This window comes from Triturus cristatus, chromosome 11 (assembly GCF_964204655.1).
Source record: "Triturus cristatus chromosome 11, aTriCri1.1, whole genome shotgun sequence".
In the NCBI taxonomy this organism is placed as follows: domain Eukaryota; kingdom Metazoa; phylum Chordata; class Amphibia; order Caudata; family Salamandridae; genus Triturus; species Triturus cristatus.
This window is the reverse complement of record NC_140594.1, coordinates 465,535,093-465,548,779: the sequence shown is the minus strand read 5'-3', so window position 1 is coordinate 465,548,779 and position 13,687 is coordinate 465,535,093.

Sequence of the window (13,687 nt, the reverse complement as noted above, 5' to 3'; positions counted from 1 at the left end):
AGCACTTCACGAACTGCGTAGTACTGCACTGTGCAAGATGTCGTTTTCAATGATTGCACAGTGCGGACAAGCAACCGGCACTGTGCAATCATTGAAAACGGCATCTTGCACATTGCGAGCTGTAGTTTTCTGCTGCTCGAGTAGATTTTTACTCGAGCGGCAGCTTTCTCAACGCGAACTGGTAGTTTCTCATTGCGAGCGGTCGCGAGCATACGCGACCACTCGCAATGAGAAACCTGACCTCCTCGCGTTGGGAATCTTGCCGGGAGGTTTATTTTCCATGCTTGCGATCGCCAACATGATGTTGCTGATTGCGAACAAGGAAAAAGTCTCGCCGGAATGTCATTTTGCTTGCAAAAAATGACCGCAGCACTACGCAACACTACGCTACGCGTGTTTGCACAGTGCTACGTGCAATTCGCGTAGTGTGAAGTAGCGCGAACTTCGCAAACTACGCGAGCGTAGGGAAGTGCTTTGCCCAGGCTTAATATTTACCTCTTTTGCCACTTAAGTTATTTTTCTCTTCTACTACATTGTTTTAGTTCATTGTAATCTCAGTGAATGCAAAATGTAAAATGTTAATAAACTATAACCTTTAAACTAAAAAGAAATAACTGGCAATACTCACGGTATTCCTTACAGGAACTCCCTTTAGGCATGGTGGTCCCAGGAAACAAAATGTTGAAGCAAACTCCCTGTCCATCAAGGACATTTGTATTTTGTTTTTCAGCAATGAACTTCCACGTTGGAGATTTTTAGTAGCACAAAGCAAAGGAGAATGCAGAGAGGAGAGAGAAAGCTGCATAAAGATGGTGGCCCAACCTACATTCAACTGTAATGAATCTACCACAGGGTCCTAAAATCACAGACATCCTCGTCTGGCAGGTCAGTCTCTAAACATGACAGGCAGTCCTCAACCATAAGAGTAGAGGTTAGAGTCTCTGCTGACATGGCGTGCTGCTGGATTGGTAGGTTTGGAAAGATTCTTTTTTCTTTGAAGTCAAGAAAAAGTTAGCAGACTTCATTGAACTCATTGAAAGTAAAAGAAACTGCCCACAAATATGATGGTCAGGTTTTACTTCTATAAAACAAGCAAGCAAGGTATTGTGCATGGTAGCATGGATTTACAAAGACTTTACATCGGGCCAGTTTCACTTTTTTGGCATAGACCCAACACCAAATCCATTTTCGTATTTGCAATGCAATACCTACGTTAATTTGCATTGCTTTGTGAAAAAAGTATTGCAGTGCATTGCCCTGTCTTGCATTACTTTGCATTAGGGAGGCTTTGCAAGGGTGGTGCATGGGTGTTCCTGTGCATTCTACCATGACTTTCGATGCAAACCCATATTTACAAAGAGTTGTAGACATAGTTTTGTACCAAAATAGTGTGATTTCCTTAGGCTGGTGTAGTGAGGAGAAATATCTTTATTTTGCCTCGTTAGATCCTCTTTGTCTGTGTTTTGGATTCTGCAGCACACAATAAAAAAGGGAATAGATTTAAAGGCTAATTTTTGTGTAGGACGTTACCGCCCCCTGCACAAAAACTATCCCAACCATAACACAGATACCCTTTCACTATAGTGCAAGAGTGCTTAGCATCAGCGCTCGGCAGCAACAAGTGCACCTGCACATGTCAAGAGAAGAACTGCTCTATTTCTTTAAAAATTTGGCACACACCTGCTCTCTTCCTTTCATGCAACAAAATATATGTCACTTGCTGCGCTGGTTGCATTAAATATTTGTAAATCCAGGTCCAAAAATATGATGGTAGTTTAAAACTAAAAGAACATTCCTCACTAACCAAATTAGTTGTTATTTTCACATGGTTTGCTGCATGAGAAACTAGACTCTTTGCATGCACATCAGACTTTTAGGACAAAACATTAATTACAGCCAGCAGAAGAGAGGAGGGATAAAAATCGAATTTTAAACACAAGGGGGTGAGTAGAGTTTGCATTATACAGTAAATAAACAATTCCCTTGAGAAAAAAAAACACAGGAATGCAACCCCTCTAGCCATAGTTAATTCAGCCTGTAGGAAAACATGATACTGTCACAAGTAGAAAGTAAACATATGGATGAACACTGAATAAGTAAGAAGAGTTCATTTTTTTCAGCATTACAATTTGTAGCTTGCTGTAAATTCGAGATTTTCTAACAAAATATATATCAAAAGAGACAGGACAAAATGAGTCGTTGATAACTCAAAAAAGGATTATTGCTAAAAAGGTTCCTGGCGTTTGATGATTTCTGAGAGAAAACTATTGACATTTTTAAATGCACATTTCAATGTTTCCTAGGACCTCCTTAGTTCAATTTTTGATTAAAGGTACATGTCGTTCTCAGAATACATCTGTGACGATGAATCTGATATTGTTATCTTGGATCAGTGGCCTGCCATGATCTTTAAGAGTTGAAGAAACTGCCCTATTGACATTTCTGGGAGCCTTCTTATTTAGTAGACACAACAACTCTCTCCACCACTTTCATTGCTGTCTCTGGTGTTGCCAGGGCACATTGATGGAAGTGCTAAGAAAACGTTGCGCTAATTGTGCCAACTTAGAAGTGTTAAAGCAATGACTTTTGTCAATTCTTAATTATTTCCACCACAGGGTATAATTATTTGATGGTGCTCATACATCCACATGCTTTCCAATAGAAATAAAATCTGATGCTACTTGATTCCAATTGTCCAAGCGGTGTTCTCCAAATCTGAAATGCCCACATTAATAAAAATATTTCTGGATCTGCAATATCTTCTCATGGCAATGCCACCAGAAATATTCAACTATCCAGTAGTGCACATTTTGAGACACCATTCTTCACTAACTTATACTGAAAAATAAAGGCATGGAACAGACAACGTGGCACAACAACGTGACACAATAGGTGCTATTTAATTTGCTCTCCGTTTTTAACTTCAGCATTATGATGATCAAACATAAGTAAGTATCTATGTGGGAGAAGAACTGGCAATACCCTGTTGACACTAAGGGGCACATTTACAAGCCCCTATTGCCACCACAACATCATTTAAAAGGCAGTGTTAATCCACTTAACATGGCTTAACTCTGCCTTGTAAATAAGGCCCCCTTTCATGCTACACTTAGCGTGAAAGGGGAGGGAAATGGGTGTTGCATTGGCCGTTCCACCACAACACCCATTGATATAGAGGCTGCCCCCTATTTACAAGAGCACCTTAAATAGGAGGCAGTGCCAAAATTAAGACCGGGGAAAACCTGGTCTTAAACAGGCGAAAAGAGGAGAAATGCTATATTTCTCCTTGTTTTTGCTGTTTCCATGTGTGCTGTCTTGGGCATCACATATAGAAACAGAAAAATGCCAATGATTGTTTATGTGCAGGAAGGTGACCCTTCCTGTACATAAACAATCATTTTAAAAAAATGCTGTTTTGCAACTTCAACATGTGCTGCATTAGGCAGCACACATAGAAGTTACAAAACAGCATTTCAAGACTGTTTATGTGCAGGAAGGGGGACCTTCTTGCACATAAACAATCTTCTGCTCAACACAGGCACCCTTGCACTATGCAAGGGTGCCATCGCTGGCGCTAGGCTGCTAAATTTAGCACCAGTGCAGGGGCGAACGCAGGGCTGCACCATATTCTAGTCAATATGGTGCAGCCAAGCATTACCAAAGTGACGAAGCGTGTTGTTAGTATTCTTGGCTTAATGACATCCTTCACCACTTTCTTGTAAATATGTCCCTAACTGCTCCTTGGGAAACAGGTTTCTCAAATTAGAAATGTAAAATCATCCAGCTGCACATCAAAGATCAAGTTTAGAAAGGCATATGCCTAGCAATGGTATGAGCAAGTACAGATACGGCTACGCTTTTTTTCTTCTTGTTTTGAGAGCCTATCGAAAAATCGTGTGCGAATCACACACACATACCTACTCAGCCATAAGTATATGACAAACAGTTTCCTGGACTTTTTCAATGCTCTTTTTCATAGATAGTTGACAGCAGTAGTGTATGCTCACTTTCTAGTATCCATGTATTAAATTGTGTGTCTAAAGAGTTTCACACACTACTGTGTTTTTGTTAAGTATTCAAAAGACACAAATCAATTCACAAAAAATGTAATTTCCCTTGAAAAACTTTCAATTGAATGAATATTATGATTTTGATTATAAGACTCATAACTGCCAGCCACAGTTTTGGAGAATAACATAGCTATGACAGGCCCTTCAGTGAACGCTTCTTGACCCCACACATGGCGTGACAGATGATATCACAAACAACACCACTAATGTTGTCACTGTTAACTTCGTGTATGGCACTACCATTGACCTCAACTTCCAAATGGGAGTTACTAAATACAAATGTAGAAAGAGAGAACTAAAATAAAAGTTGAAAGAAAGTACATCAAAACAAGCAGGCACGCAGTACTTGGTGCATATGGTAGTTTTCATTTTATGAGGTGCAATTGTTTCACTGGTTTGTAAGTTAGGAGCAAATCATTTGAAATTTTTGTAAGCCAAAATCAAGCATTTCTATTGCCTGTCATTGACTATCCGCAGACATGGCCCTGTTACTTTCCAAGTATAGGGGCAGGGCATACAGGACTTGTTAGCTTTGAATTGCACCAGTGTCCTGACAACAATTGCAGGCCCTATGCCATGTTCACACTAGTGGCTGCTTTGAGCCGCAATCGTTTTTTCATTTTAAAAAGGCTCATGCCCTCCACTTGCCCTTAAGCAATGAACAGATAATAGTGAGTCCTTTGGTGAGGAGGGGAGATGTGCAGTGCATAAATCTAAGTAGGCATGGCATTAATCACTGATTGCAAAAAGCATGAAACTAAGAAAATCGAAATGCTCTGTAGGGCTTTCATGCAATATAGACCAGTAACGTTTCTATAAAATAAAAAAAAATGTCTTTTATCTTTTTTTTTGTTTCTCTCTAGCTGTGTTCGAGCAAAACCTAAAACGAAATGCAATAGTTAAGGTATGCTATGCAAACTTTGCTTTGCATCCACACCATCGCACTATGCAGTGTTCTTAAACTTATACACGAGATCGCTGATGGCATCCTCATTTACATAATTGGTGATCTCCAGTTAAACAGCACAGACATTCTCTATGTTCTGGTTATACCCATGCATATTACATCACTTATAGTATGTGAAAACATAGCTTTCATAACAATAAGTATGACATTCCTAATGAGATGATTTGTCAGAACACAGTGAATCTCAGAGTGGCAAGTTATAATTAATGTAGTGTGGTGAATGAGGTGACAACACTGTGTACAGAGATACACAACTTATAGTAATTTGAAGGAGGTGCGTATGTTACATTTGTTAGTTATAAGTAACACTGTACAGAAGTGCGCAATTTATAGGACTTCAATGTGCTACATAGATTATAAATGTAAGCTATAACTCAAACTTCAAATTTCTAATGTATGTGTTGCTTAAGTTGGGTTTGTATGAAAAGGAAAAATAAAGGTTTCCTAACTATAAATTATCACAATCCTTTGCTTTTTTAATGGAATTTCAAGAGTTTTAATTTTTTATAAAAATGTGTTTCAAATCGTATTTTTCAGCATTATTTATTAAGGTGCCATTAATTGTAGTGTGGGACAGTACAACTGAACAACTGAGGCGAGTGTTGCAGAGTTGAGTAGCATTCAGTGGACTATTGCAGAGTGGAATACAGTTCAGTGGAGTAGAGTGGAGTGGGGTACAGTGAGATACAGTGTAGTAGAGTGCTGTAGAGTGGAGTTGCTTGAAATATAGTACTGTGTTGCACAGTGGAACTGTGTAGAGTGGATGTTTGGACAGTGGCGTAGAGTGAGGTATAGTCTTGTACAGTGGAGTATAGTGGAATAGAGTTGTGTGGAGTGGCGTAGCATATTGTGGAGTAAACTATAATACAGTGTGTTATCGTGTCAGAGAGTAGTGTGGTCTGGAGTGGATTATAGTGTAGTCACATAGAGTGGAGTGAAGTCTTCTAAATTAACCCTGGGTGTAGTTTGCGAGCTATGCGTAGCACTTCGCGAACTGCGTAGTACCCTGTGCGCACTGTGTAAGATGTAGTTTTCAATGATTGCACAGTGCGGACAAGCATCCAGCACTGTGCAGTCATTGAAAACGGCATCTTGCACAGTGCGAGCTGTAGTTTTCTGCCGCTCGAGTAGATTTTTACTCGAGCAGCAGCTTTCTCAACGCGGACTGGTAGTTTCTCATCGCTAGCGGTCGCGAGCATACGCGACCACTCGCAATGAGAAACCTGACCTCCCTGCATTGAGAATCTCGCCGGGAGGTTTATTTTCCACGCTGGCGATCGCCAACTTGATGTTGCTGATTGCGAACGAGGAAAAATTCTCGCCGGGATGTCATTTTGCTTGCTCGCGGTCGACAACTTGACGTTGGGGACCGCGAGCAAGCAAAAAATGACCGCTGCACTACGCTACGTGTGTTTGCACTGTGCTACGTGCAATTCGCATAGTGCGAGGTAGCGCAAACTTCACAAAAATAAGTATTCTTTATATAGACTTAACACAAGACACAAACGACAAAAATCCACAATACTGCACTCACAATTGACTTAAAGATGGTAGAAGTAACTTAGTTCAAGTTGCTGGTAAATGCAACACAGTTCTCACAAAAGTACTTTGATGCGTAAAGTAAAAGAAACAAAAGGCTCGCAACGTTGGCGATGCGTCAGTTCCTTGCTTCGGGGAGACGATGCGTCGCGCAGAGTAGGGGATGCGTCTTGATCTTTTCCGGAGAGGAGGTGACGCGTAGATTCTCGTACTGCAGCCCAGTTGCGATGTGACTAGAAGGCGCCGCGATGCGACAATCCGGTGCGATGCGATAAGATGGCGCCCTTGATGCGACGATGTTGAGAGGATGCGGGCACGCTTTGGCAGCCTTGTGGCGGCTCTGTACTTTGGAGCCACGACAGGCCCTGCGAAACGCTTCTCCGATGATGCGACTGTGACCCTCACAGTTGCGACGCACTTCTCCGGTGATGCGACAGCAGACAGCTGCGAGGAAGACACGCTTCTGGGAGATGCGGCGGCGGCACGCTCTCCGGCTATGCGATGACTACAGCTGCGGCGGCAACATGCTTCTTGTTGCGTCGCGCTTCTAGCTCCCAGCGACACGCAGGCTTCTGCAGATAGATTTCCCAGCAAGGAAATTCAAAGGGGAGCTGGTGGTGAAGTCTGTTGTCCCTGAGACTTCAGCAGGAGGCAAGCACAAGTTCAAGCCCTTGGAGAAATATTCTGCAAGATGATGAAGTACACACAAAAGTTCCTTCTTCTCTCCTTGGCACTGAAGACACCACTGTAGGACAACCTAGCAACACAGCACACTGGCAGGGGGGCAGTCTACTCCTACAGCTTCCTTTGGTTCTTCTCCTAGGCAGAGGTTTAGTCGTGTTGTTCCAGAAGTGATCTAAAGTCTTGGGGTCTGGGTCTCCATATTTATACTACTTTTCTCTTTGTTCGCTGAAGGCAGAGAGGCCTTTGCCTAGTCCAAACCAGTTCTGGTCAGTCCTGGAGCACTTTGTTGACAAGACTCCTTCTTTCCTTTCACAGAGCAGGGCAGAGACATCAGACGCACCACAGGAGGTGGATCCAGCATTGTGAAGGGAAGGCACAGCCCTATTCAGGTCCCAGTTGTAACTCCTCCCACCCATCTAGATGCAGATCTCTCTATTCAGCCCTATGCTGACTCACCCTGTCTCCTGGAATCCCCCAGCCCCTGTCACTCAAACTCCAGACACACAATACACAACCTAGCAGAGGCAGGCATGGACAGTTAAGCAAGAAAATACCTACTTTCTAAAAGTGGTATTTTCAAGTACAGAATGTTAAAAACAACTTTATTAAAATATGTATTTTATCATTCTGAGTTCAGGCATACTAAACTCGAATTTCTACCATGTTCCCTGAGTCAGTTAGGATTATGAGATGTAATAATCAAACTGCCCATTCTGGCCTATAGGGAACAGCTAACCTTGCAATAATGAAAAATGCAAATGGCTGTAATTCACTATTAGGACATGCCACACACACCAGGGCATGTCCTACCTTATACTTACAATGCACCCTGCCCTTGGGCCTACCATAGGGGTGTCTGATATGAAAATAAGGGAAGGTTTAGGGACTGGCAAGTGGGTGCACTTGGTCAGTCAGCATGGCAGTACCAGACTGCACATAGGCTCTGCAATGGCAGACCTGAGACACACTTTACAAGCTGCTTCTGTGGGTGGCACAACCAGTGCTGCAAGCCCACCAGCAGCATTTGATTTACAAGCCCTGGGCATACATGGTGCACTGTACTTGGGTCTGACAAGTAACCCAATCATGGAGTCACTAATCAATACATCAATTTACAATAGGGAGAGCATATGCACTTTAGCACTGATCAGCAGTGATAAAGTGCCCAGAGTCATAAAACCAACAAAAACAGGTCAGACAAAATACAGGAGGAAGGCAAAAAGTTCAGGGATGACCCTGCAAAAAGGGCCAGGTCCAACAGGGATAAAGTGTAGTACAGTTTTATAGAGTGGAGTTATAGAGAATGAAGCAGAGTGGACTATAGTGAAAGAGTGTACAGTGCTTTGCCATACACTATAGTAGCATGTAGTGGAATGCCATACAGTGGAGTAGCATAAAGTTGAATAGCGTACAGTGGCATACCATACATTGTAATATTGTACAGTGGAGTGTACAGGATTGGATTGGCATAGAGTGGAGTAGCATAGATTGGAGTAGGGTATATTGGATTAGAATACAGTAAAGTAGCAGCCTTGAAGTGGAGTAGCATACCCTCATGAAAATGGTATAAATTGGAATGTTGTCTCATACAGAAGAGTGAAGAGATGTGTCATATAGAGTTTAAAAGTGTTGTAGAAGATTAGAGTGTTGGACGATAAAGTGTATGGTCATAGACTTAAATCCAAATTTAGACAGTGGCACAAATGTGGAGAACAGTCTAGTAAAGAGGCATAGAGTCTAGTAGTGATTTGTAGAGTCCCATTAGATAAAGTAGAGGAGTGTAAAGTGGGGTGGCATAGAGTGGAGTAGCATAGAATGGAGTGCCATAAAGTGCAATAGGGTACACTGTAGTGTCGCAGAGTTGTACAGTGGAGCTGTGTAGAGTGGAATGGCGTACAGATGAGTAGTGTACAGTAGAGTAGTGTACAGTGGAGTGGTCTATTGCATAGTGTAGTAATGTGTAGCAGGGTATGGTTCAAGGGTTTTTTTATCACTTATTTATGTATTTATTTATTTATTTTGTATAGCGCGAACATGACATAGATGGGTATCAGAGTGCTTCACACTTTGGAAGGGTAGGAAATAATAAGGGGAAAAAACAGCTTCTTTTAAGAATGCATGCAACAGCAGCGAGAAAGGGGGTAGCAAAGAACATCACATTCAGCTAATACAATAGCGTACTGGGAGAAGTACAAACATTACCTGTAAGAGTAAGCAGACGACTCCGGGCTTCACAGGTGTTAGTCCAATATAGTAAGTAATCAGGGGGCGGTGAGAAAAACAGACGAGCCATGACCATTTAAGGCAAGAACGTGTTCTTTAAGATTATTTTCATTTCCTATTTGAAAGATGCCGTGGAGGAGATTCTGCAGACTTCCAGTGGAAGAGAGTTCCAGATCCTTAGGGCTGAGCCTGAGAAAGCTCTGTGCCTCGTTCTCTTTTTGTGAGAAATCTGTGGTTTCAAGAGGAACGAGTTTGCACTTCTTGATGGTCTACCCCTTCAGATAATTCTAGCTTTTGAGCCAGGTAACAGGGGTTTTTAAAATGGATGGCTTTGTGAGTCAACAGGCAGTCTTTTGCAATATTCTTGCTTTGTAGGGCAACGAATTTAAAGATTTTAGTGCTGGCGGTATGTGAGCATTTCTTTTTGTACCCGTAATCCGTCTGGCAGCGGCATTCAAGGAAGCCCTTAGTGGGGCCAAGGTATATTTGGGGAGTCCACAGAGCGTAGCACTGCCATAGTCTAGCCTTAGCAAAACAAGCGCTTGAACCACCTACTTGAAGTCATCTTGTGAAAGGAATGGTTTGAGATTCCTAAATATTGCAGTACTTTGGTACTACCTAGCATGTACTGTGGTTTTAACAACATTTCCTAAATTTTGTGTAATTTATTGTAAGTTACGCTGTCATTTATAGGTATTACTGAGGTAATGCGTTGATTATTTCTTACATAAGTAAATATGTAAAAAATTGTGAAGACACTGTAGTACACTAAAATATTGTATATTACAGTATTGTTTTACAATTTGTTATGCATATTTAAGATACCGGAGTACTACCCGGTTGTACCACGGTAATTCATAATATTTCTTTAAAATATATAGAAATTTTGAATTATGTTCCCCTACCTATTACCACATAAGATAAGTAGTAATAGGTATGAAAATCATATGAAACCTAATGCTCACCTATATTTAAGGCTGTAAGCCAGAATATATATTGCACACAGAATTGCAAAGTTAAGTAACTTTATTGCAGCAACGTGTTTTGACCTGAAAAGCTCTTTGTCACAGCCAATAATACATTGTGAGCAACCAAGCATAAAAATAACCTTTGACGGTTATGAACAGTAAAGAAATGCACACACAACACCCTGTCGCCTGATGTCAGGAAGTTGCAAAAACAGACTTCATGCCAAATTAATTGCTACATTAATGCATTATTGTGGTGCTAACATCAAAATTGTAGATAACAATTGCAGATGAAAATTACACAAACAAATAAACACAAATGTGATTGCGTCTACAAAACAAATTGAAAAAGTAATGTGGTGCTAGCAGACAATCCCGTTTCCACACATCATAAATACAGTAAAAATCCAACACTGAGGAAGCACTTCAGACGCAAAATTCACACAACAACAAGTCACTTGTGGCCTCAAGACATTAAAATTGTGTATTGAACAAATAGACGCTAGGCATGCCCGCCCAGCGCAATTTCATGCTATTAGACAATTCGTATAATTGGTCCAGTGACCAGATTTTATGTCTGACTGAAAGACCAACCAGTGATCCTGTAAATATATATATATATATATTTTACAGAGCTTTGGTAGCCATCCCGTAGTCATAGTTAGGATTCCCAGGTGTGGGAATTCCTCAGATTTTTTCTCGCTAATGACTTTGCCCCTGTTTGGCGAATCGCCTCATAACTTTCCAGACCTTTAGCTTTTTTTACATTGATTTACCATTTAAAGTTTCATGGGGGTTTGTGAATGGGTTGCAAAAATAAAAGGGAGTCCCAATACATTTTACGTAGACTGCTGTATTAGATGTAGCACGAAAATGGCTCAACAAATATCCATGAAATTTAGTGGGGTCCACATTATGATGTGCAGATGATCTTTAAGGGTACAGGTAAGCAGGGTAAGTACTTTTTAGTTATAAGGCACTTTAACTTAGTGATATCTGTGGTCACTGTACTTTTGTGAAATTTCATGGTATTTCACAGTATTTCACGGACATGCTGTGGTACACAGCAAGGACATGGCATTAGGTGATGGCTAATGACTGCCTTTACAAAAGTTAAATGTAGGCATGTTGTTTTCGGAACACTTTGGCTGTGTTCTGCTTTACAACCTTGGATATAGGTATTAGGTTTTATAGTTTGTGCCCTACCTATTATCACTTGTGGTAATAGGTGGGATTTTTTTTAATAAGTTTCTACATATTTTAAAAAATGAATGGAGGACTATGGTCCATCCTAGGAAGTACAGCAGTCATTAATAAATAAATGATTATGTATTTTACAAATATAGTGCACTAAAGTGTATTTTCCACATTTCCATATTCAAATCCTTACAAAAACGTCTATGGAGTCTATGGAATATTGCTGTAATACCTACATATTACTACACTGCATAAATATTTTTTTAAATTGTGCAGTTCTCCCTAAACTGCTGTAAAAATACAAAGATATTTACAAATAAATTTAACAAAGTAGGAATAGGTAGGGACCAGTAGTAAAACCTAATACTTACCTCTATGGAAGGCCCTAACGCAGAATGCAGGAAACATGTGCTGAAATCTACATGGCTGTTGTTCCCATTTTGTAAAGGCAGCCATTAACCAATCATTTACTGCTTTTGCATACTAAGCACTGTATATTATGGCACAATATATTTCAAATTATTTTATGACTGATAAGACTATTCACACTATTTATACCTACAACCTGTGAGGACAAAGATATGGAAGAGAAATCTGAAAAACGTCGACTCTGACTTACTAGCATCCTCTATTCCAAACATAATATATCCCCCGGAAGACCTTACCGATGTACAAGGCCTAACCAACCACTACTTTCACTCCATGACTCACCTACTAGACAATATAGCTCCTCTACAGTGGAAAAGAACCACCACAAAAGACTCAAAACCTTGGTATGATGGTAGGCTAAATGATGACAGACGCTCACTTAGATTGAGTGAAAGACGATGGAGATCAGCTCCATCAGCTGACCACCTCAAACTACTAAGAATCACCAGAAACGCCTACTTCAGAAAAATCAGAAGATCTAAAACAGATTTCTTCAGAAATCAAATAGATCAAGCCAAAAACCGTCCCCAAAAACTTTTTGATCTAATCAAAGCTCAAACCAAGAGTGCATCCATTCACCCCAAGGCTACACCTGACACCCTACCTAATTGTGAGGAATTTGCATCCTTTTTCACTACAAAATCAGATTCCATAAAAACTGACTTACTCAATGATCTTTTATCCATGATGGTCATGCAAAATAACTCCGCACCTCCCCTGACAGGTGCCTCAATCAAATGCTCCACAAAATTCAACCTGAAAAACAACACATCCTGGTCCCAATTCAAAACTTATAGTGAAGATTCTGTACTAAAGACACTAAACGCCGTGAATCCCTACAACCACTTCACAGACCCACTTCCCGCTAACTATCTAAAAGACTTCCTCCCATTGTTACTACCTCTCTGGACCAAGATTATAAATACCTCCCTCCGTCAAGGTACCATCCCAGATATCCTGAAAATAGGGCAAGTATCCCCTATTCTAAAGAAACCAACAGCTGACCCATCAGACCTAAATAATTATCGCCCGATATCCAACCTCCCCACTCAAGCCAAGCTCCTGGAAAAATGTGTTCAGTCTCAGCTTAGCAACCACATCGACCAATTCAACCTGCTTAACCAATACCAATCTGGCTTCCATGCAGGCCACAGTACTGAATCAGCCATGACACACATAGTTGACGACGCTATAAACATCCTTGACCAAAACGAAGCCTGTTTACTAATCTTACTCGACTTGTCATCAGCATCTGACTCCTTCAAACACGACAACCTGCTAGAAGTCCTGAAACTCAGAATGGGAATATCTGGGTCTGTGCTTACCTGGTTTACCTCTTTCCTCCAAAATATATTTCAAAGATTCAAGATCAATCAACCTTATCTAACCCCGTGCCAGTCATGTTAGGAGTACTGCAAGGTTCTTCCCTCTCACCCATACTATTCAACCTTTTCATGGAGCCTCTCACCGAACTTCTCAGTCTCTCAGAGGTCAATTTCCATATGTATGCAGATATGCAGAGGACACCCAACTCTACATCAAGATGCATTCTCTTGAGGACATCAAAGCTCTCAACACAACGCTACAAAAAACTCAAACATGGCTGGCCG